A 23,051-nucleotide genomic window follows, 5' to 3' on the forward strand; every position below is an offset into this window, starting at 1 on the left:
ATATCCCAATCTTTCGTCTACTCAATATCCCAATCTTTCGTCTACTTTATCTTTAAATACTTAGAATTATATTTTCTCCACAACCCTCCAGGTTTCCAGACATTTGCCAGCCTCTGTGAGAAGTTTCTACACGCATCAGTTTTAACTGACCATTCTCTAAGCTTAGAACTATCTTCCTCCCGTGCAAAGTTCTCCAATGAGTAAAAAACACCTCAACATCGACCACATCATGGTCCTTCAGTGTCTTGCATGTTTCAGTAGCAATTGCCCTCAGTCTTTTAAACTCCATTTAGATTTAATTTCTTCATGATGGGACAACCCTCTCTGTATTTCTTGGAGATGCAGTTTGCATGATTGGCCACTAATCCGAGACCCCATTTTCCTTGCCCTCCAGACCAATGGGAAAGGTCACACAACCCTTCAGATAGAGGCAAATGATTGCATCTTCATCCAAATAAGTAGTGTTCCTCCCAGTTTCCTGGCCAATGTTTGCCCTTCAATGCCATCACCAAATCAGCTTTTTTTTATTGGCTGCTAGATGTTTGGGAACATCATGAGGCCACAGTCCTCCAATTTGACGACCTTGCAAAGATCTTCCATGCATTTATCTCCTCCCACCTTGATTACTGCAACTCCCTTTACACTGGCACCAGCCAATCATTCCCTGTCCTGCCTGCAATTGGTCCAAAACGTGGCAGCGAGACTTCTGACGGGCACCCGAAAAAGGTACCACATCACCCCGATTCTGGCTTCTCTCCACTGGCTCCCAGTGCGGTTCAGAGTCAATTTCAAGCTCTTCCTTTATGTTTACAAAGCGGGCTTGCCCCCACCTACATCATCAATCTGCTAACCCACCCATTCCACCTCCAGGTCCCTGGGGTCGGCCGACTTGGGGTTACTGACCATCGCGCGGTCCAGGTATAAGCTCAGGGGTGACCGCGCTTTTGCGGTTGCAGCACCTAGACTGTGGAACAGCATCCCTCTTATCAGAACTGCCCCCTCAACTCTTTTAAGCCTAGACTTAAAACTTACTTCTACTCACAAGCGTTTCTTGAGGTCCTCTGAGGGAGCACTGTATGTAATTATGTATGTATTGTTAGATCCATATACCACTGTATGTAGCACGTTAGAACCTGCACCAATGTAAAGCACTTTGGTCAACGAGAGTTGTTTTTAAATGTGCTATAGAAATAAAATTGACTTGACTTGATAACAATGCAAGGTTGCTCCTTTCTCTGCTGGAGGATAGCGTAAAATAGTGCAGTACAGTGGTGCAGCAGTAGAGTTGCTCCCTTACAGTGCAAGAGACCCGGGTTCGATCCCGATTAGAGGTGCTGTCTGTATGGAGTTTGCCTGTTTTCCCTGTGACTGTGTGGGTTTTCTCCAGGTGCTCCGGTTTCTGCCCACACTCCAAAGATGTGTGGGCTTGTAGGTTAATTGGCCTCTGCAAATTGTCCCTGGTGTGTAGGAAAGAAATAGTGTACGGGTGATCATCGGTTGGTGTGAACGCTGTGTGCCAAAGGGCCTGCTTCCAAGTTGTAGCTCTAAACTAAACTAAACTTGGATGAGCTGTGCCACGATTACTAGTTTTGCTGGAATGCAGGGTGCTTGTACTTCCTTTTAAGATGGGACATTGCAGGCTTGGTTTATGTCTGAAACAAGTTTCATTTTTTTCTGTTGAGATACATTTCCATTACATCCGCGTTGCGTGTTCTATCTGTTACTTGATCCCACATTTACTGCTTTTTGAGCAGGGTGACCCAATGATGCAGCTGGTAGAGCAGCTGCCTCACAGCACCAGAGACCTTTGTTTGATCCTGATCTCGGGTGCTACCTGTGTGAAGTTTACACGTTCTACCTGTGACTACATGGGTTACTCCAGGTGCTCAGGTTTTCTCCCACATCCCAAAGACATTTAAGTTTGTAGGTTAATTGGCTTTTTATTTTTAATTGCCCCTAATGTGTCAGGAGTGGATTAGAAAGTGTGATAACATAGAACTAGTATGAATAGGTGATCAATGGTCAGTGTGAACTAGATGGGCCAAAGAACCTGTTTCCATCCTGTTTCTCACATAAGACCTATGAGCAGAATTAGGACATTCAGCCCATCCAGTCTGCTCTGCCATTCGATCATGGCTGATCTATCTTTCCCTCTTAGCTTATTCTCCTGCCTTCTTCCCGTAAACTTTGATGCCCTTACCGATCAAGAACCTTTCAATCTTTGCTTTAAAAATACCCAGTAATTTGCATTCCACAGTTGTCTGTAGAAATGAATTCCACGCATTCATCACTATCTGGTTAAAGAAATTCTTCCTCGTCTCCATTCTAAAGGTACGTCCTTTTATTCTGAGGTTGTGCCCTTTGCTCCGAGACTTTCCCACTAGTGGAGATATCTTCTCCACACTCACACTATCTAGACCTTTCGTTATTAGGTAGGTTTCAAAGAGATACCCCCTCTCCCCCTCATCCTTTTAAACTCCAGCGAGTACAGGCCCAGAGTCATCAAACGCTCCTCATACTTGAATCCCTCCTGGAAAAATTCCCAATCGTCCATGGAATCATTCTTGTAAATCTCCTCTGGACCTTCTCCAAAGTCAACACATCTTTCCTCAGATAAGAGGCCCAAAATTGCTCACAATATTCCAAATTCACCAGCATCTTATAAAGCCTCAAAATTACATCTTTGCTTTTATATTATTGTCCTCTCAAAATGAATGCTTCCTTACCCCCACCTCAACCTGCAAATTAACCATTTGGGGATTTTGCATTAGCACTCCAAAACTCTTTGCACCTCTAATTTGTGAACCCTCTCACTATTTAGTAAATGGTCTACGCCTGTATTTATTTTACCGCATACCAAATGACTGTACACTTTGCTGTGCTGTATTCCATTTGCCTTTTGTTTGCCCACTCTCCCAACCTGTCCAAGTCCTTCTGCAAACTCCATTGCTTCCCCAACACTACCTGTCCCTCTAATCATCCAGAAATTTGGCCACAGCCATCAAATCCATCTTCCAGATCTTTAATAAATAACGTGACCCTTGTGGAACACCACTAGTCACCAACAACCTACCAGGAAAGGTCCACATTATTTCCCCTCTTTGCCTTCTCCCAGTTAGCCAATCTTCTATCCGTGCTAGTACCTTGCCTCTAATGCCATGTCACCTAGCTCCCAGATACTCCTGCTCCACTGTCATTCGTGCTAGGGACCCATTTCAATCAACTTTAGCCAGCTCCTTCTCCATGCCTCTGTCGTTACCTTTACTGAACAATAATACCAATAAATCCGCTTTCAGGTTGAATTCTATCATATCATGATCACTGCCTCCTCGGGGTTTCCTAATGTTAAACTCCCTAATCAAATCTGGTTCATTATGCAACATCCAGTTGCCTTTTACCTTGTGGGCTCCACCACAAGCAATCTCAAAGGCATTCTACAAATTCCTTCTCTTGGGATCCAGTACCAATCTGATTTTCCCAGTCTACCTGCATATTGAAATCTTCCAAGACCTCTGTAACATTGGCATGTAACGTCAATTGACAGTGCATGTCTATATGATCTCCTAATGGAATTTGTACCCTCCAACCTGGCTGCTATTCAGAGGCCTGAAAATAACTCCCATCAGGGGATTTTTACACTTGCTCTATCCACAAGGATTCTACGTCTTCTGATTGGATTGAAATTTATTCCTTACCAACACAGCCATCCCAACCTCTCTTCCCACCAGTCTGTCTTATTGTTGGGATGTGTATCCTTGGATATTCAGTTCCCAGCTCAGATCCTCTATCAGCCATGAATCTGTGATGCCCACAATGTCGTAACTGCCAATTTCGCTCTACGCTGTAAGCTCATCCACCTTGGTTTGTATGCTGCATGTATTTAGATATAACACTTCCAGTTCTGTATTCAGCCAGCCTCTTCTCAAATTGGACCCCATGTTGCCTGATATTAGACTCTTATCCCTTTATAAACTTTCTGTCCCCTTTCTTATTCAGCAAACTTTTGTAACATCTCCGGTGCCCTCCTTCCCTTTAACTTTATCAATACTTTTCCAATCTGTTGAGCCATCCTTTTCCCTATCAAAGACCCTCTTATTTTAAAAACTTCATAAAATTTACCTTAAATTTCTATAGTCTTAGATTTCCACCAGCTCTTCAGTCTTTCCACACGTGGTCTTCTCATTCCAGGTCACTTTGCTATCAAAGCCTTTAACATTCTTCCAAAGGCATGGTGCGCAATGATAGTGCGCAATGATACACCTGAGCATAAACAGGAGTTAATTGAGATTTAGCATCATCTCCTTCTTTTAATACATTTTTACTTAATGAGGGGAACCCGAAAAATAATTGAATATGAAATGGACTTTGTGACGATGGTCTCCCGTAATGTTTTTTTCCACCCACACCAGCGCGGTTATAGAAAATAGGTGCACGAGTAGGCCATTCGGCCCTTCGAGCCTGCACCGCCATTCAATATGATCATGGCTGATCATCCAACTCTGTATCCTGTACCTGCCTTCTCTCCATACCCCCTGATCCCTTTAGCCACAAGGGCCACATCTAACTCCCTCTTAAATATAGCCAATGAACTGGCCTCAACTACCTTCTGTGGCAGAGAGTTCCACAGATTCACCACTCTCTGTGTAAAAAATGATTTTCTCATCTTGGTCCTAAAAAACTTCCCTCTTATCCTTAAACTGTGACCACTTGTTCTAGAAGATGTCAGGATTGCTGCAATATTGCTGCAATTCATCTTGTTCAAGCAAGAACAACATCTATGCAGAGCCACAGCATTGGTAGATGAGAAGGGCCATCTTTATTTTGCATCTAGTTACCCTGAACATGGCCTGTCCGTGCTTACTAAAGGGCACAGGGGACAATAAATGGGAAAGGACACATGGTGCTAGGGCAGCAAATCAGGCAGCATCTCTGGAGAATGTGGGTTGGTGACATTTCTGGTTTGGGCTCCGTTTGTTTTTACAATACATGGGAATACATGGGAAGTTCACCATTCCACCAGGGCTGACAAGTCATGTTTGGAAGAGCACAGAAAAGATTTAGAACAACACAGCAAAATGCGGAACAACATTACACGTGCAATGAAAGCAAGGACATTTACTCAGCTGAGGCTGGCAAAGAAAGTAGGAACAAAATGTGCTTTCAGTTGGTGTCTGTGAAACAGGAAATAAAGCTTACGAGTGATCGTAACAGGGTCAGTACTGGCGCTGTGGGCAATGTTGAGAGGGTCAGGTTTTGAGGCTCATTAAGTGGGATAGCTCTCTCCCACACCACGTTATTTGTCAGGCGTTTTTGCAAAACATGCCAAGTACAGCCAAAGGAGAAAGTGTGGATTGAAAGAAAAAGGTAACCTAATTTAAATCACTCAATGTTTATTTCAATGGATGCATCAAGGACATAGTTTTATATTTTGATGTGAGACCTGTTGTTGTGACTTTTTATTATTTAATATTTTGGTAATCCAGGCTTTGCTGGTGAGGGAACATTTATCGGCCATCCTTGTGTCCTTGAAAAGGTGGTGGGTGAGCTACTATGAGGACAGGTCTCACAAAGTGTAGGTAGACAAAAGTGCTGGAGAAACTCAGTGGGTGCGGCAGCATCTATGGAGCGAAGGAAATAGGCAACGTTTCGGGCCGAAACCCTTCTTCAGACTGTTATTGGGGAAGGGGTTCCAGTGGCGATGGGTGAGGGCTGGTGTATTTGTATTTCCACAGCTCCAAGTAAACTTCTGGAGGAATTTAGTGGGTCAGGTAACATTTATGTAGGAAAAGAGATGGTTGATGTTTCGGGTCGAGATTCTGCACCGGGACTGAGGGTGTAGAGGGGAGATGGCCAGTTTGAAGAGGTGAGGGGAGAAGCTGGAGATGGAAGCACTGGGTGGATCTAAATGAGGAACACTTGATGGGCAGTTGTAGATGGACTTTCAAGTCAGGATGGTGCAGGACATTGAGAAGGAACCTGCATGTGGTGGTTCAACAGGATGGGTGTTACTGTCTGTTTGAGGTGCTGTGAGGCAGTGACTTTACTAACTGTGTGCTGTGGACATACTGCGGCTGCATGTGCCATTGTGGGATGGGGTGAATGTTTAGGGTGCTTGACAGGCTGTGAATCACGTGGGCTGCTATATCCTGAATTGTGTCAAACTTGTGACCAATGCCTTGCAGATGGAATGTTCTCCACGAGCTGGGATGAGTCCTGCTCCAGCACTTAGTATCTAACGCATTGTAGAAAGCAGACTGGTTTGGGTCAGTCTCACTTTATACATCCACCCGTTTACATTCCATTGAAGTCACCCAGGGAAATGACGCAACTGATTCAATCGTGTAGGAAAAGTTTTTACATCGGTGTGCAGCTCAACTGGAAAGTGGAGCTAAAACTCTCATAGAAAGCTATTTTTCAAAGTTGCTTTTTGTTATCTCATGATGAGTGTTAAATCCTCTATGTAGACCGAGTTCACCATTGTCTTGGAGACCATTTGCAAATATTTCCTCAATCCATGGACCAGAGGACATAGCTTTAATGTTAGAGGGGCAAAAATGTAAACAAGATGTGCAAGGTAAGTTGTTTTACAAAGAGAGTGGTGGGTGCCTGGATCATACTGCCAGGGGCGGTAGTGGAGGCAGATATGAGAGTAGCGTTTCAGAGGCTTTTATCGAGGTACATAGATATGCAGGGAATGCAGGGACATGGATCACGTGCAGGCAAAGGTGATTAGTATACTCTGGTATCATGTTCAACTTAGACACTGTCAGGTGAACCGCATGATCCTGTGCTGTATGTTATATGAGTGTTATATGATTATATGTTATATATTATGTGTTATATGAGTATTAGATATGGATAATGTACTCAAGAAGTAGAGCTTGTGCCTATAAAGCATTGCCATCTTTATTGCCCGTTGCTGAAGCCATCAGTCATCGGTCTTGATAACAAAGCAAATCCCAAGTTGGCTTCACACCATGTTGAACGTGCATTTAATGTACTCGGATCACATTTTACAATATCTTGGAATAAGCATTTGAAAGCAACGTCTCTTTGACTGGATTGATTTACTCAATTCGGACACCTTCTGCAGAACTCTTTCAAGCATTGAATCCTTCAATCAACAACATACCACAGCTACAGGGTGTTCTAGTTACAGGATGCACTCTTGCCACTTGCCAAGACTTTTGCAGCACCTCTCAAATCAGTAATCTTAACAATCAAATAGCACAAAAGTTGCAGGTGCTTGGAACAACATCATTTCCAAGTTCCCCATTACATTACACACCTGGCATGGACTGTGGGATAATTTCAGAAGTGCTTTAAAGGCATGACCTACTTGGACACTGCTCATTTCTTCTACATAAACCATATGTGCCCACGCAATTCCAGTATCATTGTTGTATATATATATGAAACTTTCCTTGATTTAGTCCCTCTCAGGTACACACCCCTCAACATGATGCATTACTGTAATGCTGCCATGCCTTCTTTCACCTTTAACCAAACCAATTGATCAACTTTTATCCTACTGTGTACCCTACTCTCACCTTCATGTAGTCAATTTCTGATTTTTCAGTTCCCTTTCTTATTTCTCCATCTACATGTCAGAATGTTTTGGTTTATTATTGTCATGGTTACCGAGGTGCAGTGAAAGATTTTGTTTTGCGCGCTGTCCAACACAGATCAGATATATTGTAACTGAATACAATGAAGTCAAACTCAAGTACAACAGATAGAGCAAAGGGTAAGATACAGAGTGCAGAATATAGGTCTCAGCATTGTAGAGAATCAGTTCCATAGACATAGATGGAATAATCCTGGAAGAATAGAATAGAATCCTGGAAAAATGTACTTTATCTGTTTATTTATGTGTGTATAGATGTATTTTCTATGTTATATGGACACACTGATCTGATCTGTATTTATGCCTGCAATATTCTATTGTGCTGCAGCAAGCAAGAATGTCATTGTCCTACCCGAGGCACATGACAATAAACTCTCTTGACCTGACTTAAACTAACCATTGACTTCAGAAAGGGGAAGTTGAAACACCACGTCAGTTTTCAGTCCTGGAAGGAATTACTAGCTTCATATTCATCAGCACTAACATCTCGGATGACCTCGCACATAGAAGTAATCTTGAAGAAGGCACACCAGGGCTTGTATTTTCCTAGAAGTTTAAAGAGAGCTTGTCTCCAAACACACTACAGATGTGCTACCAAAAGTATCCTAACTGGTTGCAGCATTACTTGCTATGGCAATTCCAACACACAGAACACAAAAGGCTGCAGAGAGTGGTGGAGTCAGCCCAGTCCATCATGGGCACAGCCCTAGTCGCCATCAAAAGCATCTACATGAGGCACTGCCGTTAACATGCAGCATCTATTTCCAAGGATCCCCACCATACAGGCCATGCCCTCTTCTCACTGCTACCATGAGGCAGGTACATAAGCCTGAAGCTGCACATGGTCAAATACAGGTACAGCTACCTTGCTGCAACTATCGAGGGTCATTAACCAACCTGCACGACCCTAACTCTACCTTGACGACAGAACAATAAGGTCCACCCCTTGCACTAGCATGGATTTGTCTTCCAATTGTGTTTTACACAGATAACTTATTTTCTGCACAATCTTTTGTGCAGAAACTGTTGTGCAGAATTCCATGTGTAACTTGTGTGTAATTTATGAATAATGTATGTTTTTTGTGTGTTGTCCAAGTCTGTAATGCTGCAGCATTGTACTTGTACCTTACTGGCCTTGTGCATTTGACCGTAAACTTGACGACTTGATTATTCTTTAGTAACCGGGGTGGTGACCAGAATGCATCACGTGTCCGCAGACTCCTGCAGCGACTTGATCCCATTTGCTCTCACCCTGTAACTGAATATTTTATTTGGTCAGCATAATCCGTGTGTCCTTATCAATAGCTCTGTCTAGCCACAAGTCCAGTAAGACACAGGTACACTGCATTCTTTTATTTCAACTCTCTCATGCTGCACCATTCAGTTGTGAATCTGATTGAGTGATACCTGTTCCACCATGTTTTATTACATACAGAGAGACAATAAATACTATGCTGTTGTATATATGCCTTTAACTATTTAACCTAATCCATTTGTTAATATGTTGGGGAGATATTTGAACAGTACCTATGCAATCACAGAGTTCACTCAATGTTCCAACACCCTGGCAACAATGAAACTAATGCAAATAAATCTTTCTTCAAAATCTGCCTTCCTGTTTATACTAGTTAAAGATTAACAGGAGTCCATATGGGTTTGGATAATGTGGATCAATATAAATCTTGATCTGGAGTTTCTATGACAATATTTAGAGATACAAGGTGGAAACAGGCCCTTCGACCACCGAGTCTACACCGACCTGCGATCACGCTGTACATTAGCACGAACCCACACACTAGGGTCAATTAGCCTATTAACCTGTACGTCTTTGGGTTGTGGGAGGAAACCAGAGCACCCAGGGAAAACCCACGCGGTCACAGGGAGAAGGTACAAACTCCGTACAGACAGCACCCGCAGTCAAGATCGAACCCGGGTCTCTGGTGCTGGAAGGCAGCAAATCTACCATTGCCCCACTGTGCCGCACAATATTACCAGTCTTGCTTGAGATAGAAGAATGTTTTCACAATATACCACAAACACACATTAAAATACATAGAGAACTAAATACAGGACACACTTGGAAACAAATAGCAAGGAATTTTGTAGGACATCAAAGTTTGCATCCAAGAAAATAAAGTGGAATGAAGTGTTTTATTCCATGAGTTCAGTACAGTGATATTCAAAGTGTGCAGTACAACAGATGGGAGATACAGAGGGACCTAACAGGCAAAGATCTTATAGCGAAGATCTTTGCTAACAGGCGTGCCTGGCTTACCTGAAGCTCAGCTTGGTTTATGCACATGCACACATGGAGCATGTATGATCAAATAAATCATCAGAAGCATCATTTTCATTTACAATATGACACTGACTACACCTTTAAAGAAAAGGGTCAGATGAGTGTAATAGCATTTACAAATTTGCTCATATAATTGATTCGCTGTTCTGCAAATTCTCTTCAACCTTCCCTAGCTATATTAGTGTTGATCGTGCTGATTTAACACACAGTAATGAGAGACTCAAAATGCTGGAGTAACTCAGTGAGACAGGCAACATTTCTGGATATAAGGAATGGGTGACCTTTTGGGTCGAGACACATCTTCAGACAATTCAAACACTATAGCAGTTCTTCTTCAACCATTGTTAGACTCACTTGGGAGTATGTTCACAGCCATAATCTTCCTATTCTTGTGGGCATTTTAAACTGAGATCAAGTGGTCGAATCCTTCACTAACTCTCACAAGCCCATTGTTAGAACTGCACAGATTCACAACTTTTCCAAATTCCACTTTCTTGTCTTCAACTTGTCTGCACGTCCCAACACATGAACCTTGCTGAGTAATGTGGACCTTGTCCCTTCATAGGATGTGTTATGTTCTCTTTGTTTCAAAAGGTTTTTATCCACCTTCCCTTCTAGATTTGGCCGAAGCAGACTCTGATGAGTCTTGAGTCTCGTAAACATCACCATTTCAGTCAGAGTATATGCTGAAGTGGAATAGTGGGTAAATCGATAGTTCAGAGGAAAAATAGCAAATCAATACTTTGTAACAATTTGCTTTCCACAATATGCTTTCACACTTGATCTGTCACTTTCCATGTTTGCAGCTGAATGATTATGAGATTGCAGCAGTGTTTGATCTCCTTGACAAGACCGTGTAATTTAAAACTGAACAAGTTCTGTAAAACTGTGTTTGGTGTAGTATATGATCTACCTGCTTTAGCATGATCCATTTGGAATGGTTTGTCCACCAAACAGCAGAAGCATGCTCACATTTCTCTCGCACTATGTTGACAATCCAGAATAAATCTTGGTGGCAACAATTGTCAGTCTTGGCAGTATGTGCACATACTTGCTAGTCTTCCTCATCTTTGTCCACTCTGGACTAGAAGACAAGGCTTTGAGCTACTGTTTTCATGCTGGTGATGCCCAAATGTTGCAAGTGAAGCTCCTCCCTTACTCTGCTCTGAAGAGTAACTAGACTATAGTGTACACTGACTGAAGAAGGGTCTCGACCTAAAATGTTACCCATTCTATCTCTCCAGAATTGCTTCCTGTCACACTGAGTTACTCCTGCATTTTGTATATATCTTCGGATTACACCTGCACTGCAGTTCCTTGCTACACTGAAGAGCACTCCACCACACTGCATTCAGTGGCTCCTTTTGGTGCAGCCCTGGCTCATGAACAACAGTGTGATGGAAATACTCATATATTCTCACTTAGATATGTGTCTGAATAAGTCCAGTGCCTAATAGTATATTTTAGTGCATTAACTATATTTGCATTGAATTTTGCTACTTCTGCGGATGTTACAGAAAATGTATCCCCTCTTGCCTGTAAAATGTATATTTCATCCTCTGTATTTGTACCTGTGTCTACATATGACAATCTTAACTACTGTATCGCTATGGCATTCTGTTTAGTTGCTGGACATTTGTTGTGATGATAATATTAGAACAGACGGATGATCCATCGCTGCATTCTTGAGTTTCCAACGGTGCAAATTGCTGTCTTGGATCCAAGAGCAGCCAATAAGTGTTTTTGGTCTCCAACCAACAACAAACAAGTGGGACCCTCTGCAACAAGGCGACATCGTGGTGAGTTGGGCAACACAGTGGAGCAGACACCACAAAGACCTTCTGGGCAAAGACCACAGTCTAGGGACCTGCCGCTCCTGGACCTGCCAACCCGGACAATATATATATATATATATATATATATGAATCACACTGGCTCTAAATGTTTTGTGTAGAATTCATTCTACAGTCTTTAAACCCTCTAATAACTGCTTAGAGACGCTACATCTGGAAGATATGAGACTCGTCCTAGCAGGAAAATCAGAGCAATTTTTAAAGACATGGTCTCCTTTTATTGATTTATTGCAAGTATACTATGGCGCAACACAACTCTGGAAATCAACCGATTCACGAACTGGGTGATGGGTGCGGTGAGATATGAAGCAGGTATATCCCTACACAAGGGTCTCTTTTTTTCCTCTGGTTTTCTGTTTCTTTTCACTTGTTTTTTTTCTTTCTATTTTTTAATTATTTTATGTGTTTTTGTCTCTATTTTTCTACAGGCTATCACTTGTTCACCCCTGGACTGCCCTTCGGGTTCTCTAGGGGTTTACACATCACTACTTCCTTCAATCTTCACTCTTTCTTTTTCTCGCTCTCTCTCTTTCTTGCTCTACATTTTTCTTGTTAAATTTAAAAGAGAAGTTGTACACAAAATGTATTTTGACATATGCCGCGGTTTATACTACTGTACCTTGCTTTTTATAAAAATACTGTGCTTAGCAGTAATTTCTGGATGCATTAACTAGAATGTGGTTTTGAACTGTGGATTTGACTGAGTCATTGAGCTAAAAGAAACAGCCTCTTGATGGATATAAATCGCAGATAAGTTATCAGGCAGCTGGAGGCAACAACTGCAAATCGATCTCAATTATTACAATGCCAACATATATTTACTGGCACTGACAAGAGATGAGGCAAAAAGATTCTGTTTTAAACTCCTGGCTTGACAAACACCTGTAACATTCTGTGTACAGTATTGGTGGGGCTGATAAGGCGAGGGACTTCCATAATGCCGGATGTCACTGTGTCCAGTCATGCTTGCAAGCTGTTGTGGTCGTACTATCTCAACATCAGCCCCCGCACAGTTCTGGATTGGATGGGACTGACTTGAAGGAGCTGGAAACAAACATTTTGTTCAGTTCTCCCAAATGAGCTGAGGATGACAGATTGTTGTGTTCAGATTGATGGGTATCTTATCGACAGGGTACTGAATCTAGACTAAACAGCCACAGAGCATAAGCAGGTCAGCAGCCAGCAGCCAGCACCCCAGCAGCTGTAGTGCAGCAGGTCCGTACAACAGGGACAGAACTTCTACTGTACACAGGGGAAGGGCGAGGTGGGCTCCAAAGGCCTGGTCTCCCTGCTATGTCACAGAAAGTCACCGTTTATGTAGCACAGAAACAGGCCCTTCGGTCCATCGCATGCACTCCAACCCTTAGGGGCCAACTGCACCAGACTCATTTGCCCACATTCTTTCAGCATTTATCTGTTTAAATGCCTTTCAAATGAGCTGAATATATATGATTCCACAAGCTTCTTTGGCAGCATGTCCCAAATATCAACCACTAAGTTTAGAGATACATCATGGAAACAGGCCTTTTAGTCCACTGAGGCCACGCAACACATCGATGACCCTTTCACACTAGTTCTATGTTATCCCACTTTCTCATCCACTACCTACCCATTTTACAGATGCCAATTAATCCAAAAGACATGTACATCCTTGAGATGTGGGAGGAAACGTGGACCCAGGGGCAACCCATGTAGTCACAGGGAGAACCTGCAAACGTCCACACAGACACCACCCGCCTGCTCCAACTAATCTACCAGCACGTTTGGGCGATGTGGGAGGAAACCAGAACAACCGGAAGGAACCCACGTGCGCAAAGGGCGAACATGCAAACTCTGCACATGGAGCAGGAGAGTTCAGGATCAAACCCAGTTTGCTGCAGCTATGCGGTAGCAGCACTACCTGCTGCGCCACTGTGCTGCCCATTCAGAAAAAGTGATCAAGAGAATATAGTATTAAGCAACATGAGGACAATTGAACTATGGATGGCAGAGCAGGCTTGAAAGGCCGAATGGCCTGCTGATCATGCCTATATCATTACATGAAATTGAACATGTAGGAGAATGGAACACATGTTAGAATTAGAAGATAGACACAAAAAGCTGGAGTAACTCAGCGGGACAGGCAGCATCTCTGGAGAGAAGGAATGGGTGATGTTTCGGGTCGAGACCCTTCTTCAGATGTCACCCATTCCTTCTCTCCAGAGATGCTGCCTGTCCCGCTGAGTTACTCCAGCATTTTGTGCCTACCAGCATCTGCAGTTCCTTCTTACACATGTTAGAATTATTTTGTTGATATACAATCTTATTTTAATTTTTAATTTTTGTTATAAGCGAGCTGTATGAGTATCTTCCTCCCTAGCCTGTACTCAATGATGTAAGCTCCAGACTGAACAGGCGGCGTTGAAACTCTGGAATTCTCTACAGTGGGGAATCGTGGAGGCTGAATCATGAGAGCTATTTAAAGAGGAAATTGATAATTTTTTGAAATATCTTTTGGGAGGATGATTGTTATTGTTTCATATTTCCTCATGATATTCAGGCCATAAAGTCTATGTTGACTCTCTATCACATCAATCCCCTTCTCCACTTATTTTCCTGCAACCTATTCCTAATATTTCAGGTCCATCAGTTCCCACTAACTCCCATCCACCTGCACCAAGGGCAGTTTATAGGATCTAATTAACCTACTGACAATTCAAAACAAGCTAAACTCTTGAAATTAACAACAGTGTGAAACTGGTAAAATATTTTTCTGAATAAAAATTAAAAGCAGTTTGGAACAAAGATTGCAAGTCGACATGGAGCTACGAACAAGAATGGAAAAAGTACCTCAAAGCAGAATTTCCTCTTCAACTCACTGCTGTTCCTGGTCATTTTTCTTGCCACGTCTTTATTGCTTAGTTTTGCCTCATTTTGAATCAATTTCCCCCCTTTCTTCATCAGTGTAGATATAACTTCTGGTACACAGGAATCTTGCTGTGTACCAGATTTGTTGTTAAATATTGAAAATTGCAACTCTCTCTGTTTCACCGAAGTATTCCTTCTCTTAACACAACAAGGTGCTCTGCTGAAAGTGAATACATCTTAAGTTTGGAAGCAGAGTGCAGCAATTCAACATGAAAACTAAGAGCCTACCTCTGCAACCTTGAGCAACAAGCGTTGTTAAATCAGAGCTGTAGGGTTAATCACTTGTTGAGTTTGGATTGCTTTGTGGGAACTGTGGAGTTAATCACACATCTGTAATTAATCCCTCCTGTGCCTATCGAATGCTGAGGGTTGTTAGTGATCAGTATGACCCAATGTTTCCATCTGTTAACCTTTTCATCAGAGAAATTACAAAACAAGGCCAGCGTTTATTTAGTTACTAGATTTGCGTATTCAATTTATAACCTTGTCTTGGGCATTACACGCTGCTCAGCAAGTTCCTCAGGTCTGGGAACACATGCTGAATTTATGCATCTACCCGATCACTAAAGAGTAGGGCCTCTAGTTAGAATCATAGTCACAGAGTCACGCACTGAATGTGTGCCGGTCGGTACCCACCCTTCTACACTAATCCTGCGGTAATCCCAACTATTCTCCCCATAATCCTGCCAACTCCCCACAAGGTTCTGCCACCCACCAATTCACTAGAGGCAATTTACAGTGGTAAATTAATCTCCCAATCTGCATGCCTTTGGGATGTGGGAGGAAACTGGAGCACCTCATAATGTGACACTGTAAGTGATAGGAGCAGAATTAGGCCATTCAGCCCATCAAGCCTACTCCGCCATTCAATCATGGCTGATCTATCTCTCCCTCCTAACCCCATTTGTCTGCCTTCGCCCCATAACCCCTGACACCTGGAAGAAACCCACACGGTCACAGGGAGAGCATACACTGTACATCCCCTGCACCAGAGGTCAGGATTAAACCTGGGTCTCTAGCACCGTGAGGCACTGGCTGTACGAGGTATAGATAGGGTAGACAGTTAGAAACAAAATGCTGCAGTGACTCTGCGGGACAGCCAGCATCTCTAGATAGAAGGAATGGGTGATGTTTTGGATAGACCCTTCTTCAGTCCCACATGCCTGATTCCATTTCATTCTTCCCAAAATCCATAAACTAATCTCACAGATAATTTCTGATTTAATCACTTCTAGCTGTTTGCCATCCACAGCCTCCAACCTTATAGTTTCCCAGCCCCTGCACAATCTGGTTTTACCTTCTCCCCCAAAATCCATAAACTCAATGCCCTGGAAGACCATTGTTTCTGCCTGCCCCGTCCCACGGAAATGATTTCCACGTACTTCGACCATCCTATCCCCCATGGTCCAATCTCTCCCGACCTATATCCAAGATACCTCACATGCCCTTTGTCTCTTCAATGACTTCCCCTTTCCGAGCCCCCACTCCCTCATCTTTACTATGGATGTTCAGTCACTCTCCACTTCCGTCCCCCACCAGGAAGGACTTAAAGCCCTCCGTTTCTTCCTCGACCGCAGAACCATCCAATTTCCCTCTACTAACACTCAGCTGGTCATCACCCTCAACAACTTCTCCTTTGACTCTTCCCACTTCCTCCAAGTCCAAGGTGTAGCTATGGGTACCCGCATGGGCCCCAGCTATGCCTGCCTCTTTGTAGAGTACATTGACCAATCCCTGCTCCAGGCGTGCACTGGCCCTATCCCGATCTCTATCTCTGTTACATTGATGACTGCATCAGTGCTACCTCCTGCACCCATGCAGAACTCATGGACTTCATCAACTTCACCACCAATTGTCAATCTGCACTTAAATTTACTTGGACCATGTCCGACACCACCCTCCTCTTTCTTGATCTCACAGACTCCATCACAGGAAATTGACTAATGCCTGATGTCTACTACAAACCCACTGACTCCCACAACTATCTCAACTACACTTCTTCCCACCCTGCTTCCTGCAAAGACTCTATTCCCTACTCCCAATTCTACCACCTATGCCACATCTGCGCCCAAGATAAGATGTTCCATACCAGGACATCCGAGATGTCCTCATCCTTTAGGGAACGGGGGTTCCCCTCTCCCATCATAGATGAGGCCCTCACTTGTGTCTCCTCTGTGCCCCTGCAGCTCCGCCCTTTCTCCCCCTCCCCCCAGGCACTAGGGAGTCCCCCAAGTCCTTACCTTCCACCTCATCAGCCGTCGCATACAACACATAATCCTCCAAAATTATTGCCACCTCCAGCGGGTTCCTCCACTAGCCACATTTTCTTATCTCCACCCCTTTCCGCCTTCCGCAGAGACCGCTCCCTCTGCAACACCCTGGTTAAATCATCCCTTCACATCCAAACCAACCCCTCCCATGGTACCTTCCCCTGCAACCGCCGAAGATGCAACACGTGTCGCTATACCTCCTCCCTTAACTCTGTCCAGGGACCCCGACAGTCCTTTCAGGTTAGGCAGAGGTTCACCTGCACCTCCTCTAACCTCAATTACTGTATCCATTGTTCAAGATGTGAACTCTTGTACATCGGTGAGACCAAACGCAGACTGGGCGATCGTTGCGCGGAACACCTTCGCTCAGCCCGCGTGAACCAACCTGATCTCCCGGTTGCCGGACACTTTCATTCTCCTTCCCATTCCTACACAGATCTTTCTGTCCTTGGGCTCCTCCATTGACAGAGTGAGGCTAAACGCAAATTGGAGGAACAGCATCTCATATTTCGCTTGTGCAGCTTACAGCACAGTGGTATGAATATTGATTTCTCTCACTTCAGGTAGCCCCGGCATTCCCTTCCTCTCTATCCCTCCCCCACACGTTGCATTAGCTTCTCGTTTTCACTCTACAAACAGCCTGTTTCCTTTTTTATATGAAGAGGGGTTGCGATCCGAAACGTCACCCATTCCTTCTCTCCAGAGATGCTGCCTGTCCTGTTGAGTTACTCCAGCATTTTGTGTCTATTCTCAGTTTAAACCTGCATCCGCAGTTCCTTTGTACTCATTGCCTTGTCTTTTCCAGGGTTTGATTCACCCTCCGTTACAACCTATGATCCACCTGGACAGGCACAAAAATCTGAAGTATCTCAGCGGGACAGGCAGCATCTCTGGAGAGACGGAGTGGGTGAAGTTTCAGGTCGAGACCCTTCTTCAGACCACCTGGAATGGTTTTTGGACTGATTTCCATAACTAAGTTATTGAGGGTCTCCAAAGCCTCAGATTCCACCACCCTTGGATACGATCACTATTACCTTGATTCACAAGATGCACTGAGCTGGAATGTACACCATTCCTTTATCTTAATTTTTAGTCTTGTTTAGTTTAGTTTGGTTTAGTTTAGTTTGCTTTATTTCAGTTCAGTTTAGAGATACAGTGCAGAAACAGGCCCTTCAGCCCACCATCTGCCCACCGCTGACTACAAAAGCTGTACACTAACACTATCCTGCCCACTAGGGACAATTTACAATTCTTACCAAAGTCAATTAACCTACAAGCTTGTAGGTCTTTGGAATGTGGGAGGAAACCGGAGCGCCTGGAGAAAGCTCACGTGGTCACAAGGAGAATGTACAAACTCCATACAGACAGCACTCATACTCAGGATTGACCCCATGTCTCTGGTGCTGAAAGGCAGCAACTCTGCTGCTGCGCCACCGTGCCACCCCTATGAACACCCTTCCTAGCAACATTAGCATTCAGTAGTAGCAGAACTTCCTGAGATCCAGATTTTCACCAGACTTCGGGGATGATTATAAAGATTGTCACGTTGGACTTCTAATTGGTTCTGTATTTGTTCCGACCGTTCTGGACAAAATTTCCTGAGAACACAAAATATAGAAAATCCAGATTCTGGCCTTGTTCAATTAGCTAACATTCCCAGGTGGCCTAACCATTATGCTAAGTCAGATGTTCAGTACTGCACACCCACGTGCCACTCTGGGCTATTTAGCTAGAGGAATGTATTAATCATGGCTGGCATTTACATTATATATAGAACAGGAACAGGTTATTCAGCCCACAATGTCCCTGTCGAACACAATGCCAAATGCAACTAATCTCTGTTTGCACATGATCCATATTCCTCCATTCCCTACACATCCATGTACCTATCTAAAAGCCTCTTAGATGCCGCTATCATATCTGCCTCCTTCACTGTTCCTGGCATCATGTTCCAGCCACCCACAACTCTGTGTAAAAAACTTGCCCTGCACAACTTCCTGAAAGTTTGCTCCTCTATCCTTAAAGCTATGTCCTCTAGTCCTTAACATTTTCACCCTAGGGAAAATGTTCTGTCTACCCTATCTATGTTTCTCATAATCTCATATACGTCTATCAGGTCTGGCTTCAAACTCCAACGTGCCAGAGAGATCAGTCCATGTTTGGCCAACCTCCCTTTCTAGCTAGTATCCACTAGTCCGGGCAACATTCAACTGAACCTCTTCTGCACCTTCTTCAACGTCACTAAATCCTTCCTGTAAAGGGGCAACTAGAACGGCGCACAGTACACATTGATCTATGAACACCAATGCATCAGATTGTTCTTGGTCCAGAGGGTTATATTGGCCAGCACATGACACAACTAAATATTAATGGCAATCCCATGAAACTACAATACCAGATACATGCACACAAAATGGCAATAGCAGCGCACCATAAATGGAGTGAGGTAATCCCATACCCAATACATCAGCTCATAGCTCGTTAAGTCATATATGTGTATATATAAGATATATTATATGTCATATCAGTCATATATATACACACACAAAGAGACAAGCACATAAATATACATAAAATATAAGCAAACAATAATAGTGCAATAATAAAAATAATAGTCTATGTAGTTCAGAGCAGAGATGAGATAAACATTTTTTATACAGAGAGTGCTGAATCTCTGGAATTCTCTGCCACATAATGTAGTTGAGGCCAGTTCATTGGCTATATTGAAGAGGGAGTTAGATGTGGCCCTTGTGGCTAAAGGGATCAGGGGGTATGGAGAGAAGGCAGGCACAGGATACTGAGTTGGATGATAAGCCATGATCATATTGAATGGCGGTGTAGGCTCGAAGGGCCGAATGGCCTACTCCTGCACCTATTTTCTATGTTTCTATGTATAGGAGGTAGTAGTGTTCAATACTGATGGCTGTACGGAAGAAGCTGTTCCTGAACATGGACGTTACAGATTTTAGGCTCCTGTACCTTCTTCGATGGGAGGGGTGAAATGAGTGTGTGGCCAGGGTGGTGTGGGTCTGTGATGATGCTGCCTGCCTTTTTGAGGCAGCGACTCCTGTAAATCCCTTCGGTGGTGGGGAGGTCAGAATCCACGATGGACTGCGCAGTGTTCACAACTTTTTCACAACTGTGCAATATATCTTCAGGCAGTCATGATTGTTGTTGACATCAAGTTGATCTTTGCTGTGAAGGTAGGAGGGACGATTGCTGAGGGGGTCAGGGTGGTGCAATGGGGACGGCGACAAGGGAGGAGTGTGGAGTCAGATTCTTACACGGTTGATGCAATGGGAAGAAATTTCCCAATACAGAAAGCGAGTCTCCAACTCAATGAAGTCTGGGGTGAAGTAATTTACTAATGTCTTTTACAGCAGCATTTCACAAGCGGCTGCTTGATTTTCCCTCACCCATGGCAGAATTAAAAGCTAATATAAAAACAAATGGCTGCTCTAATTTGAATGGAAGGTAATTGAGTTGGACAGCCTCACAATGGTAACAGTGCTTCCCACATCTCATGCATCTCAAGCAGCCAAGCACTGGTGAAAGCTGTTTGATATATGCCATGGTGAAGCAGCGAGAGGGTGGGTGAGGGAGGGGAGAGGGAGGGGGGAGTCATAGAACGAGACATTATTGCTTTTCAAAAGCCCTCTATTTCTCTCTGTCTTGGCAGCCCCACAATGTGACAGACACTGACTAATCGACACTAACCACACAGAGGAAGCTGAATGGTAAGTCATGCATGAGACATTTCTGTTTTGTCCCTAATGGGCTCTCTTGGAATTATTGAGCAGAAAGTTTACTTTCAGGGCAAGCTTTGCACTGGATCAGTGATCCGCATGTGACGGGACTATTCCTCGGCACAATGGTGGGTGGTGGGGGAGGGCCAAGTCCCTTCACCAGCAACGGGACCACCAAGCCACAATGACCCACAGAGTGGGTGTACCCAGCTCTGGATCAGTACACTGCGCAGACTGATGCCAAGAGTGCCCTCATGTTAAGGTGCGTTCAGTTGGCGAATGTAGTGCACATTTGCCATTGGAGAGAGAGAGACGATGGCTGAGGAACCCCATCGTGGTGAACTTTCCTCAGCGGCGTGCGATGTGACATTGACATCAACTAGAATGGAGTTTGGAGCAGAGATGTGCAGCTGGTAGAACTGCTGCCTCACCCGAATCGGGAAGTGCTCCAGTTGACCGAGCGCGCAGGCAGACTGGACTGTGGAAATGGCACTAAAACATGGCGCTGCCTAGGTGCGTAAATATGCAAAAACTATTTCACTGTGCAGCTGCACATGTGGCAATTGAAGCACCATTGAACCAATAAAGCACCAATCATCGCTCCAACAACTCGACTTCAATCCTGATCTATGGTCCTGTCTGTGGAGTTTGTGTGTTCTCCCTGTGACCACGTGCGTTTCTCCCTGGTGCTCTGGAATCCTCTCAAATCCTAAAGACCTGGGGGTGGGGTGGAAGGTTATTTGGCCATTGTAGAGTATCCCGTTGCTTGAAAGGATAGTCCATGCTGCCTCAATGGGCCAAAGGGCCTATTTCCGGGCCTTGTGACTGTGACTCTAATTTCTGGACCATTTCAGAAATCAGAATGGAGTGATTCACCCTAATGCCCCTTTGTCCCCCCTCCCCCCCACCTCACACTGCAACATGATATGTGTTGAGCCCCTGTCCCACTTAGGTGATTATTTTGGCGACTACAGGCGACTAAGCCACATGGTCACGGGGTGATGCCTGTATGGTCGTGAGTCGTCTCCTCAAGTCGCCTAAAGAGTCGTAACGTTGTTCTGGTCGCCGCTGGATTTTGAAACGTTCAAAACTTTTCAGTGACTGTGGGCTTGACGTAGCTTATCTTCTCCTCTCGTAGGTGCAGTCACTGGCCAAAGTGTGGGATAGGGGTGGGTCGGCAGCGAAACAATGTCAGCCTACTTGGGAAACACAGTCGAAAGAGCAAAGAAAGCAAAAAAACTACAGCAATGTCTACAATTAAACGACAACATTTACCAAGTAAATATAATGAGTGGACGATAGTTACATATAAATTGTGTACATGAACAATTTTATGCCACCTCCAGCAGCACTTGATTAGTACGAGTACAATCCGCGTATCTCCACTCCAGCTCACTAATTGTACTGATAGAACACACAAGTATTTACACATAGAAAATCAAACTGCGTTAGTCACAAAAAGCTGGAGTAACTCTGCGGGACAGACCACATCTCTGGAGAGAAGGAATGAGTGACGTTTCAGGTCGAGACCCTACAGTCACAATTCACTTTGAGCATGTACCACATGACCTTCCTTGAAAGTGGCACCACAGGTATAAAGGGTGGTCAAAAAGTATTTTGGCACATTGACCTTCATCAGTCAGAGTATTGAGTATAGAAGTTGGGAGGCCATGTTGCAGTTATAAAATATGTTGGAGAGGGCACACTTAGAGTATTGTGTTCAGTTCTGGGCACCATGTTGTAGGAAATATGTTGTCAAGTTGGAAAGGATACAGAGAAGATTTACAAAGATGTTGCTAGGCCTAGAGGCCCTGAGCTACAGGGAGAGATTGGGCAGACTGGGTCTCTATTCCTTGGAGTGCAGGGGAATGAGGGGTAATCTCATAGAGGTGTATACAATTCTGTGGATTTTTTTGCCACAGAAGGCTGTGGAGGGCAAGTCAGTGGATATTTTTAAGGCCAAGATAGACTCTTAATTAGTATGGGTGTCAGTTATGGGAAGGTAGGAGAATGGGGTTAGGAGAGAGAGATAGATCAGCCATGATTGAATGGTGGAGTAGACGATGGGCTGAATGGCCTAATTCTGCTCCTATCACTGATGATCTTATAATAAAATCATGAGAGGAATTGGTCAGGAAGATGCACGGTGTCTCTTGCCCAGAGTAGGGGAATTGAAAACCAGAGGACATAGGTTTAAAGTGAAGCAGGAAAGATTTATTAGGAACCTGAGGGGTAACTTTTTCACACAAAGGATGGTTGGTGTATGGAACGAGTTGCCAAAGGAGGTGGTTGAGGCAGGGACTATTGTAATGTTTAAGAAACAATTAGACAGGTACATAGATAGGACGA

At 44.0% G+C, this 23,051-nt stretch overlaps 1 long non-coding RNA gene across 5 annotated transcripts in view; it reads left to right on the forward strand.

Moving 5' to 3' along the window:
- Positions 1-23,051, forward strand: part of LOC129705868 (uncharacterized) — a 28,656-nt gene that overhangs the window by 2,117 nt on the left and 3,488 nt on the right. For 2 of the 5 annotated variants that reach the window (XR_008724974.1, XR_008724975.1), the window contains exon 2: positions 20,636-20,693. This is a non-coding gene — a long non-coding RNA (uncharacterized LOC129705868). Of the gene's footprint in view, positions 1-5,054; positions 5,365-17,743; positions 17,876-20,635; positions 20,694-23,051 lie in introns of those variants that run through there. The other 3 variants (XR_008724976.1, XR_008724977.1, XR_008724978.1) reach the window with 3 other exon arrangements.

The sequence above is a fragment of the Leucoraja erinacea genome, chromosome 18 (assembly GCF_028641065.1).
Source record: "Leucoraja erinacea ecotype New England chromosome 18, Leri_hhj_1, whole genome shotgun sequence".
Taxonomy (NCBI): domain Eukaryota; kingdom Metazoa; phylum Chordata; class Chondrichthyes; order Rajiformes; family Rajidae; genus Leucoraja; species Leucoraja erinaceus.